Source organism: Phalaenopsis equestris, unplaced genomic scaffold (genome assembly GCF_001263595.1).
Source record: "Phalaenopsis equestris unplaced genomic scaffold, ASM126359v1 Scaffold000741, whole genome shotgun sequence".
Classification (NCBI taxonomy): domain Eukaryota; kingdom Viridiplantae; phylum Streptophyta; class Magnoliopsida; order Asparagales; family Orchidaceae; genus Phalaenopsis; species Phalaenopsis equestris.
Genome location: NW_018165181.1, coordinates 302652 through 315229, shown reverse-complemented (window position 1 = coordinate 315229; position 12578 = coordinate 302652). Strand labels below are relative to the sequence as shown.

The 12578-nt window shown below is 33.8% G+C and overlaps 1 protein-coding gene across 1 annotated transcript in view; it reads left to right on the top strand.

Annotated features, from left to right (window-relative positions):
• Positions 1-2709: 2709 nt before the first annotated feature.
• The window catches only part of LOC110030596 (NEDD8-conjugating enzyme Ubc12-like), a 20802-nt gene continuing 10933 nt past the window's right edge, over positions 2710-12578 (top strand). The window contains exon 1 of the mRNA XM_020733376.1: positions 2710-2834. The gene's annotated coding sequence lies outside the window, so the exon portion shown is untranslated. The remainder of the gene's footprint in view (positions 2835-12578) is intronic.

Below are 12578 nucleotides of genomic sequence, written 5' to 3'. Positions count from 1 at the left end.
GTGACATTACCATTAATGAAATGCATATGCATGCTACTCTCATAGTATTCCCACTAGTTGAATTTGTTATAATCTTGGGTATGAACGACATATCCACATATCACACAATTATTGATTATCATAAGAGTCGGGTGATTTTCTGCATAAATGGCTCGTTTCTTTTTTGCTTCAAGGGTAGTGGAGGAGTTATTCTTGTCTAGTTTTGATAGTTAAGATTTGTAAGTTGATATCTTAAGGGTGTGCTAGCTATTTAGCTCATAGATAGATTCTGAGAAATCTAACGTTTCCTTAAATAGCGTCCCAATGGTTCGAGAATTTGCTTATGTCTTTCTTGAAGATTTGTCTGGCTTACCACCAGAATGTGAGGTCGAGTTTACCATAGACCTACTTTCATGGACCACTCCAATTTCTAAAGAACCATATCAGATGGCCACTGTAGAACTCCAAGAACTAAAAATCCAGTTACAATAATTGCTTTATAAAGAATTCATTTGACCCAATGTCTAACCTTGGGGAGAACCCATTCTATTATTGAAGAAGAAAGGTTGAAGCATCTGATCGTGCATTGACTACAGAGAATTGAATAATGAAACTACAAAGAATAAGTACCCATTATCTCGTATAAGTGGTTTGTTCAATCAACTACAAGGTTAATCTATGTTTTCCAATATCGACTTCCGATCAAGTTAACATCAGTTGAAGATCAAGGTTGAAGATGTCACTAAGGTTGTTTATTGATCTTGATGTGAGTACTACCCATTTTTAGTAATGTCATTTGGTTTAACTAATGCCTCTGACGCCTTTATGGGTTCGATGAACAGAGTTTTAAACCCTATTTTGATTAATTTGCTATTATTTTCATTGATGATATTTTGGTCTACTCCGAGAAAGAAGAGGAGCACACCCAACATCTCAGACTAGCACTAAATACACTTATAGAGAATAATTTTATGTCAAATTCTTAAAGTATGAATTTTGTGGATCCTTCTAAGATTAAGGCAGTAATGAATTGGCCAAGGCCGAGCACTGTCACCGAGATTTATAGTTTCCTTGGATTAACTAGATAATATCAAAGATTTGTTGAACGTTTCTTTCGTATGGGTGCACCTTTATCAAGGTTGACTCAGAATGCTGTTAAGTTTGAATGGTCTGATGCATGTGAGTATAGTTTCCAGAAACTCAAGAATTACTTGGCAATAACCCCAATTCTCATCATTCCCTCTGGTACAATGCAACATGGCAAGTTTGTAGCTTATGCCTCAAGTCAACTCAAGGTACATGAAAGAAATTATCCTACCCACAGTTTGGAGCTAGCTGCAGTTGTTTTTGCATTGAAAAATTGGTGGCACTACCTTTATGGTGTTTGTTTTGAAGTCTTCACCTATCATAAGAGCTTGAAGTATATTTTCACCCAAAATGAGTTGAACTTGAGATCAAGACAATGGATTGAGTTGACGAAGGGCTATGACCTGGAGATTCAATATCATTCTAGTAAGGCGAATGTGGTCGCAAATGCTTTAAGAAGAAAGTTTTCAATGTATGCAGTTTGGTTGGTCAATCAGGAGCAAGAGTTAGCTGAGAAGATTGAGTGACTTTAGCTCGAGATAGTTTCGATACGAGCTACTTCTAGCATTTATCAATTATCAGTTCAACATAAACTTGTGGATCGTGTTAGTGCAACTCAAATGATGGATGCAAACTTACTATAACTTAGAGAACAAACGAAGAATGGATCGAAGCCTGATTTCAATATCATCAAGATAGGAGTTTGAGATTTCAGGATCAGCTGTGTGTTCTAGATCATGAAGGACTTTGAGATTTAAGACTTTAAGCAGAAAGAGCCGACATAGCAATTGTTTTTTATCACTGTACATCAAATCTTTTGGTATATGAGCATCATACTTGTAGAAAAAAATTGTAACCCTATTTCAACTGTGGGAATGATTTAATTTTGTACTAACAACTCATAGTGGGTCATTTCATCTGAGCTAAACTCCATGTTTTTTTTCTTTTTCTGACATTTCCACATAAAAATTTTGAGCGTCTCATCCTATTACTTTTATTTTCTGAGTATTGGATTTCACACAACAATATTACATTAAATTATTACTCTTAAAATCTTTAATATCCTATTGAATAATACTAAAAGAATAATAATAAAAATCATAGCTTGAATTTAATCAATTTAGTTAAAAAAATCATATTTATAAATTTTAAATATCAAATCTATATAATGCTTTAAATTTCTATTGGAATGAATAAAGAATTAAATATTGGCCTTTAAAAAGAATACATATATGGTGTAGGACAACAATAATTAAAGAGCTACTTTTTTCATTGTCACTAATTAATACAAATCTTTTCTCGCATATCACTTATTGCTAAGATTACAATTAATTCATATAAACTTAATATTCTTATTAATTTTAATTAATGTTGTATCATGTTGCAAGATTTAATTTAAAAAAAAAAATTCAAGAATTTGAATTTTGAAATACAAAGTTTCAAACTAAGAATAAGTACATAAAAAATACATAATTTAGAATAAAATGTTCAATTATACATTTCATTACTTAATTGTTTTTAACTGTTTGATATAATTAAATTAAATTTATAAATAAATGTTTTATATAACATTTTTTTGATTTGACAGCCTCTTTGGAATGGAGTCGAATCAGCCAGCTAATTTGCGTACGATGAAAGCTAAACGTAAGAGAAATTGCAGAATGCGGCCCAGATTTCCAAAACTAACGCGGTGGTCTCAGTTTGAGTCCGGCGCTCGCCGCCCGTCGAATTCGTTGATCATCGCCGGCGATCTACGCCGACGAAGCTAGGTTTGTTCTCTTTGGTTTTCTATCGCCTTTTTCCCTACCTTCGCTTTCCTCTTTTCTGCTTTATAACCACCACGAATGACGAATGATATAATCGGCAGTTCTGTTTCTTCTCAGAGAAGTTCATTGATTATCGATTACTCTCTATAACCGAGGTAATGCAAATAATTCTTTGGAAATCTATATTTAATGATTTGGGGTTGATTAGGGCGATTCAGGTTTTTTAACGTAGATAGAAAGAGCTAGAGCAATTGTTATTGTTCGTCGTTTGCAATTCTGAAATGTGGAATTACATTTTGCTGCCGGCAGAGTTCATTACTTTGAGGCATTTCTTTGTTCTTGTACTGAATTTGGCAGTTTTAGAAGAACTGGATGGTTACATAGCACACATTTCTTATGTATTTACAAATCTCAGACTTAAATCATCATATTTACACACATAGCACTTAAATATCTAATATCGCATGAAAAATTATCACTTTTCAAAAGAAAATAAACCTTTTCAGGCATACGTTTAAAGCATAGAAGTGTTATGTATGCAAATATGAAAGTTTAAGCATGAAATGTTTAAATAAATAAAATTGTGTTCTAAGTATGTAAATTTCCCATAGTGATATCGAGTTCTTCAGGCTTAAAAAAATCTGGATACATTGTAGAAAAGAATCAGATTGTTAAGTGTAATAGAAAATAATTTATTTTTGTAAGAAGTTATGATGAAGAAATTATTTCCTTAAAATTAAGGAGATATTTATTTTTTTATTTTATATTTATTTCATTGGATTAGAAATTATTTGTTTTCATATTTTATGTTATTTCCTATATTGTTTGTTTTCCTATTTTATGTTATTTCCTATATCTCCTACTAATTAATATGAATTGATTATTGGAGATATTAGGTGATATATCTTTCCTTTTATATCATTTTTTTTATTATTTGTCATATTATAAGATTATTGTAAGAGTTATTTATACTCCTGTTCATATCAATGAAACAATCAAGTATTCCACTTTATTCCGCACTATTCTGAATTTCAGCATGGTATCAGAGCAAACACGATTCTGAGTTTTACCATTTTCTCTTTCACGCTGAAACCCCCATCTATCTTTTTTTTAGGCCGAAACACACGACAGACAGAGCTCAAAATTCAGCTAAGCTTGAATATAACAAATTCGATAATCTGAACGGCCCCTTTTATCTTCACTACTCAGATCAACTTGGTCTCGTACTCGTTACGTAGCCGTTGAATGGAGAAAGCTACAATACTTGGAGTCGTGCTATGTTGATGGCTCTCAGCATAAAAAAAAAAAATAAAGGTTTCGTCAACGACACCGTTAAAGAACCACCAGAGACGTCCACTGCAGAACTTAAACAATGGAGGCGTTGCAACAACCTTGTCAAGACATGATTGTTTAATTCAATTGCAGAAGACATTGAAGAAAATATAATATACAATGAGAGTGCCCATGAAATCTGACTCGACTTGAAGGAATGTTTTTCTCGTACCAACAATGTTCATATTTTTCATGTCGAAGAAGTCATCCATGATTGCAAGCAATGCGATATGACAGTTGGAGCTTACCAAGCTCAAAGACCAATGAGATGAACGTGACACCCTCTATAATATTCCTAAATGCACATGTGGTGCCATGAAGGAATTGATGCAGTTTCAGCAAAACCAGAAAATCATGAAATTCCTCATGGGGCTTAATGAAACATACATTGATATAAGATGACAAATTTTGCTCATGGATCCCCTTCCTAATATCAGCAAGACACGTTCTCTCACGCTCCAAGAGAAAAAACAACACGGGATGAACAATGTAAGTGCATCGCAGCCGGAAGCTTCGGCTTTTGCCGCAGCTTTTGCCATGAAGAATAATGCACGAAAATCAGAGAAGGTTTTCACGCCTAAAAGTTTTCACACCTAAAAATTCTCATTTAAAGTGTGGAAAATGTGACAAAATTGGGCATACCTTAGATACATGTTGAGCACATCTCAAATGCGATTATTGTGGATGGCAGAGACACCATCAATGATTGTAGGAAACTGCAAATGGGCCAATCCAGTGGGTAATAAACCTGAATGGAAAAATTTTGCTCCCAAAGCCAACTATGCAGATACCAATACATCGACAAGCCCTGCACCATTCACCTTACAACTGAACAATATCAGATTCTCATATTGCTACTTGCAGATAACAAACATAATTCGATGACTAATCATGTTGGTAGTACATCAGTCATGAGTGATATCTCAGGTAAAATCTTTTGTGCATCTGTTTTTACAAAGAAATGTACTGGATTCTTGACACAGGAGCCACGGATCACATGGTATATTCAATCAACATACTTACTATAAAATTCAGTGTCACCAATTGAAAAGTTCACTTCCTTTACATGACTACTACAACTGTCACACACACAGACAACATCTATTTTGTTGACTTTCTTCTACAAAATATTTTGTGTCACTTCCTTCAAATTAAATTTGATTTTCATTAACAAATTTGTGCTTGATTCACAATGTCTTGTCATTTTTTAATAAACACACTTGTGTGCTATGGGACCAACAATTGGGGAAGATTATTGGGACGGGAACTAAAAGAGGACTCTAATACCTTGATACTCCACAAAAGAGCAAGTGCAATGCTGCTACTTCACCATCCCTAAATCTCTGGCATAAACGTCTATGCCACCCATCGAATAAAGTTTCCAGCTTGTTTCCTTTTCTAATTATAGACAAAAAAATTTGTAATGTTTTTTTATTGTTTAATTTGCTCATTGACTAAGCAAACTCGTTCATCTTTTCAAACAAGTTCCGTTGGCTCAAAAACTCCTTTTGAATTAATTTACGTTGACATTTGGGGAGGATAACAAGTTCCTTCAATCACAGAAGCGAGATATTTTCTCACAATTGTTGATGATTATACTCGATGCACACAGAATTATTTAATGAACCATAAATCAGATACAAATTCATACATCATGAAGTTCATAAACCTCGTTAAAACACAATTCAGTTTAAATGTCAAAATCATTCTAAGTGATAATGTTCCTGAATTCATAATGAGGAATCTTTATCTCGATAAAGGCATCATTCACCAATCTAGTTGTGTCTCCACTCCGTAACAAAATGTTGTAGCCAAAAGAAAACATTGTCACTTACTCAACATAGCCCGAGCCTTATTATTTCAAGCTAATCCCAAAGCTAATTTACCCAAAAAATTTTGGGGAGATACAATCCTAACTGCCACCTACCTAATTGACCGAACACCAACACCCCTTCTCCAAGAAAAGACTCCTTTTGAAATGCTCTTCAAAACACAACCCACATATGATCATTTGTGCGTGTTTGGGTGTCTTTATTATGCTTCAACACATCATCAGCGACCAACCAAGTTTGATCCCAGAGCCATTCAATGTCTTTTCTTAGGGTTTCCATACACGCAAAAGGGCTATATGTCTATGACCTTTCAACTGGGAAGGTTTTTGTATAACGAGATGTTCGTTTCCATGAAAACACTTTCCCTTCCCCTTCCCCTTCTTTTGCTACAGATAAATGTTCAATTCCGCACTTCACCACGCACACCGACATGGCTTCATTCGATGAATTACCTTAAGAAGATATTCCATCTTCTCGAGAGAACGAAATCCCCTCTCAAGAGACTCATTCACCTTCACTCACCTCAAATTTATTCTCAGAATAACCTGCAATTCCAGACCAACAAATGCCATCACCACGACAAATGAGAATAACAAAAATTCCTAACTATTTGCGTGAGTAACATGTTGGTATTTCTCTTCCCTCACGACACCCCCCAACATCGAACTCGGTGTTGGCCAAAACTACAGGTACCTTCTATCCATTAACCAACGTTTTGTCATATGCTAGATTGTCACATAAACATTGTGCTTTTACCACCGCTCTTTCAATTGAAAAGGAGCCAAACAGTTTTGTAGAATCTACTCGTATTCCAAAGTGGCAATTTGCTATGCGAGAAGAACTTGACGCACTCAACGCCAATGTCACATGGTCCCTTGTACCATTAACGCTTGGAAAAAGGCCAATTGGATGCAATTGTGTATACAAAATCAAACTTCATGTAGATGAGACAGTTGAACGCTACAAGGCCAAATTAGTGGCAAAAGTGTATAATCAATTGAAGGGCTAGATTATCATGATACCTTTGCCCCTGTAGCAAATCTTATAACTGTTCGTCTACTCTTTGTGTTAGCTTCAACCAAACAATGACATATCCACTAACTAGATGTCGATAATGCTTTCTTGCATGGGGACCTCGACGAAGATGTATATATGTCGCTACCTCTTGGTCTCGGACGAAAGGGAGAGATTCAATTTTGTAAACTCCACAAATCATTTTATGGTCTCAAACAATCTTCACGACAATGGTTCATCAAGCTTTCCACCGCTCTAAAGCAAACCAATTTTTTGCAATCAAAGATAGACTAGTCCTTGTTCGTTCGATCCCAGAATGGTAAATTCATCGCCCTTCTTATATATGTAGATGATTTCATCATTGCATGGAACAACTTACAAGAAATCGAATATGTCAAAATATTCTTGAGGAACCAATTCAAATTAAAGAATCTTGGACAATTGAAATATTTTCTTAGTATTGAGGTTGCGCGATCCTAGAGGGGTATTGTATTTTCACAACGAAAGTATGCTCTTGAAATACTCGAGGATGTTGGGTACCTCGGTGCAAAACCAACCACTTTCCCTATGGAACAAAACTTATCTCTTAGCAAATCAGAAGGAGAATATGTCAGTGATCCATCATCATGCCTAAGACTAGTTGGGAGATTAATCTACTTGACTATTACACGTCCTGACTTGGCATATGCAATTCATATCTTAAGTCAATTTATGGACAAACCACGAGATTTACACTTAGAAGTAGCCCATCGTGTTTTACGTTATGTAAAACATACAGTAGGACAAGGAATTTTCCTCTCAGCATAAAACTCAACCCAACTAAATGCCTTTTGTGATGCAGATTGGGTCAGGTGTCGTGACACTCTAAGATTAGTTACTGGGCATCTTGGAAAACCAAGAAACATACAACAATATCATGTTCTAGTGCAGAAGCTAAATATCGATCCATGGTCGCTGCCTGCTACGAGATTATTTGGTTAAGAACAATTCTTCAGGATTTGGGGATCATGCATTCATTTACTGTCAATTTATTTTGTGATAACCAAACAACACTTTACATCACCTCGAACCCGGTATACCATGAGCAAACAAAGCACATCGAGATTGATTGTCATCTCATACGAGAGAAAGTTCAAAAAGGAATAATAAAGTTGACTCATGTGTACATTTTCAAAAAATCACTAAACTCTTCTCAAAAAACCACTAAAAGTTATGAATTATTAACATACATTTCAAACTTGAGGGGGAGTGTTAGGAGTTATAATAGAAAATAATTCATTCCTGTATGAAATTATGATGAATAAATTATTTCTTTAGAATTAAGGAGATATTTCCTTTCCTATTTTATAGTTATTTCCTTGGATTAGGAATTATTTGTTTTCTTATTTTATATTATTTTTTATATCTCCTAATAATTAATATGAATTGATTATTGAAGATATTAGATGATATATCTTTCATTTTGTATCATTTACTTTTTATTATTTTTCCTATTATTAGATTCTTGTAAGGGTTATTTATACCTCCGTTCATATTAATGAAACAGTCAAATATTTCACTTTATTCCGCATTATTTTGAATTTCAACAGAATGTCATTGATATAAAATTTATATGATTAGTAACTCAGTATTGGGAGTTCAAGAGAAATAATGCCTCTCGGTTGCTAGGTAGTAAGATAACCTATGGTAAAATGGTTTTAACTTTGGAGCGTTAAAGAGATTTCTAAAAATGTAATTGTGATTGGTTCTTAAATAAATATGCTAAATTTAGAGTGTTATAATGCAAAATAGTTACAATAGAAGGGGTGTTAAAAAGTAGCACTTATGAAAATAGTGTTTTGGAATGATTCTAGTGTTTTGGTGAGTTGGCGATTATGAATTAAGTCATCGAAAAAACCTCATAGACTTGGAGCCAAAGAAGAAATACATAATTCCCAGATTTTATTTGATAGAAAGAAAGGAATGTGACTTCATCTTTTTAGAATATGAGATAATGTCTTTTAAGGAGAGCATAAAGACAATTTGATTATTGGAGTTAAATTATCTAAGCTAATTTTACAATCTTTACTTGATCAGGACTATCATTAAACTTCCTAAGCGTGTTAGACTCTCACCCAAGTGAATTTATTTCTTTCGATGAAGCATGTTAACTCTTTGTGTTGATCATGACTCTCCTTTATAAATAAGTCTAGGTAGCACGATATTTTGACTACATGACTTTATAAACATTAAGGGCATGCTTGTCCTTCTTTTATTAGTTACGAGTATTTTAATATTTAAGTTGGAATCTTTAGTTTGTGTAAAAAAGGTTCTAGCCTTGTATTAGGATTACTATTGATTTTTATGTAGAATGTGAAACCCAATTTGGGTTTTTTTCATCATCTTTGCATTAACTTCATTTATCAATCTACACTATACCCATTAGGATAAATTCTTAGTAAACCGGCACTAGTAGATACTTCTACTACCAGATTATCCAAATCATATATTGCTCATGTTCTTGTTGGAATATTTGTTTTTTTGTTCTTTTGGCTAGGATAGATGGATTTACAATTCAACATGTGCTTTTTGGCAAAATTGCATTTGAGGGTTTGCCCAAATATTAACAGTTTTCCAAAATCTTTTCTTATGAATATGCTGACTACTTCAAAGTTTATCGAGAATTATAAGAATCACCTTACATGGGTTTGATTATTCAAGATTTTTCTATTTAACTTGATTATGGAAGATTTTTATGTTGTTAAATCTAATGACCAAGCTGAATCTTCATACTTTTTGGAAGTTGATGCCTTAATCTTGTGCGCCCCACCCCCACGGAATATTTTCTAGAACCTACTCTAGCCTCCTCCTTGAGTTTGAGTTCACTTTAGTTGTTGTTAGTGGATGTCGGTATCTCTCTTTCTCCGACATTTTGATATGGTTATCAAACCTGATGGTATTTCAACATAAATCTTGAGAAAGCTATCTTTTAGCCCACTTAGCAGCCTTAGGGGATGTTTGGCTGTAGGCAGGATTTATTATTAGCAGGATTTAGTACATATGGATTTATTAAATCCACCCCTTCGTTTGATTTATTAAATCCACTCCAGATTTAAGATGAATCAGAGGCAAATTTCGGATCTTAAATTCGGAATTTCATAAATCCATAGAACTTGTGCATCGTTTATGTATGACTTGATTTTGTAAATCCAACGTCAAATCCTGTTTTATTTTCTTTTTTCCCCATTTTTGCTTTTTCCTCCTTTCAGCTTTATGACCACCACGGACGATGAATGATATAATCATCGGTTCTATTTCTTCTCAAAGAAGCTCATTGATTATCGTTTACTCTATAACAGAGGTAGTGCAATCAATTCTTAGCAAGTTTATATTCAATAATTTGGTTTTGATGAGGGCAATTCATGTTTTTAACATAGAGAGAAAGAGCAAGAGTGATCTTTAGTGTTCGTTGTTTGAAATTCTGAAATGAAGAGAATTACATATTGCTACTTGCAGAGTTCATTGCTTTCGGGCATTTTTTTGTTCTTGTATTGAATTCGACAGTCTTAGAAGAATTGGATGGTTACTTTAGAAGATAAGTGGACACTGCTAGGGGTGTAAACGAGCCGAACACGAGCAAGCCCAGGCTCAGCTCGTATTCTGCTCGTTTATATTTCAAACACAAAAAGTGTGTTCGTGTTCGACTCGTTTGCTTAATGACCCAAACACGAGCTGTTCACGAATAAAGAGTCGTTTTGACAACCCTAATCACGTAGCCATAAGATGTTAAGGTTTTGACAAAATTTAAAAATTATTGTTTATATTAAAAGATCATTGAGCTATTGTTCGGCTCGTTTGCTTAGCGAGCCGAACATGAGCTGTTCACGAACAAAGTCGTTTTGACAACACTAATCACGTAACCATAAAATGTTAAAGATTAGGACAAAATTTAAAACATCATTTGAATCTAATTTAATAATTTTTATTCTATTTTCTTAATTAATATTTTTAATTGATTATAAATCTTTGTAGCCTTGTGGTCAATTAAGTTTTTTTTTTAAATAATACTCATTATATATATATATATATATATAATTGTTTAGTAGTATTTCGAGCCAGAACGAGCCGAACACGAATGAAAAAAATTTTGTTCGTGTTCGGCTCGTTAGTATAGCAAACGAGCCGAACCACAGCTCTAGACACTGCTTGGATGCAAAAGTAATAATGACCCGAGAGTAATGATAATGATGGATATAAGGTAATATTGGGTTCTGTAGGCTTTAAAAAATTGGATATATTGTAGAAAAGAATTAGATGTCATTTATATAAAATTTATATAGTTGGTAACTTAGTATTGGGGGTTCATGTGAAAAGATGCCTTTCAGTTGCTATGCGGTAAAAGATTTTATGGCAAAATGGTTTTGACTTTCGAACATTAAAGATATTTTTGAAGATGTAATTGCGATTGGTTCTAAAATGATGGTGCTAAGTTTAGAGGGTTATAATGCAAAATCATGACAGCAGTAGGGGTGTCAAAGTAGCACTGATCAAAATAGTATTTGGGAATGACTCCAGAGTTTTGGTGAGCTAGTGTAAGAAGACAGTTGACCCAACCTAACTTAATGTTATTTATCAGCAATCATGAACTAAATCATCTAAAAAACCTCATAGACTTAGAGCCAAAGAAGAAATACATAAATCCTAGATTTTATTAGATAGAAAGAAATGAATATATATGACTTAAACTTTTTAGAATATAAGATCATGTCTCTGAAAGGAGAGCATAGAGAGAATTTTACTGTTGGAGTCAAGCTATCTAATTTGATTTTACAATCTTGCCTGGATTATGACTACCATTAAACTTCCTAATTGTGCTATACGCCCACCCAAGTGAATTTACATTGTTTCTCTCAGTGAAGCATGTTAACTCTTTGTGGTGATTATGACTCTCCTTTATAAATAAGTCTAGGTAGCATGATATTTTGACTACATGTCTTTATAAACATTAAGGGCATGCTTTTATTAGCTATGAGTATTTTAATATTTAAGTTTGAATCTTTGGTTTATGTAAAAGGTTCCAGTATTGTATTAGGATTATTATTGATTGTACATAGAATGTAAATTTGGTTGTTTTTCGTCATCATCTATGCATTAACTTCATAAAGTACCACACTATACTCATTAGGATAAATTCTCAGGAAACTGACACTAGTAGATGCTTTTACTATTAGACTATCCAAATCATCTATTGCTTATGTTCTTGTTGAAATATTTGTTTTTGTTCTTTTGGCTAGGGAGATATGGACTAACACTTCAACTTGTGGTTATTGGCAAAAAATTGTGTTTGAGGGTTTGCCTACATATTAACAGTTTTGCAAAATCTTTTCTTATGAATATGCTGAGTGCTTCAAAGCTTGTTGAGAAATTGGACAATTACTTTTCATGGGTTTGATTATTCAAGATATTTTTATTGATCTTGGGGGTCATTGAAGATTTTTATGTTGTTAATTCTAATGATCTACCCGAATCTTCAAACTCTTGGGTTGATGTATTAGTTTTGCGCCCCGCCCCCTCCCTTGCCCCCACACCC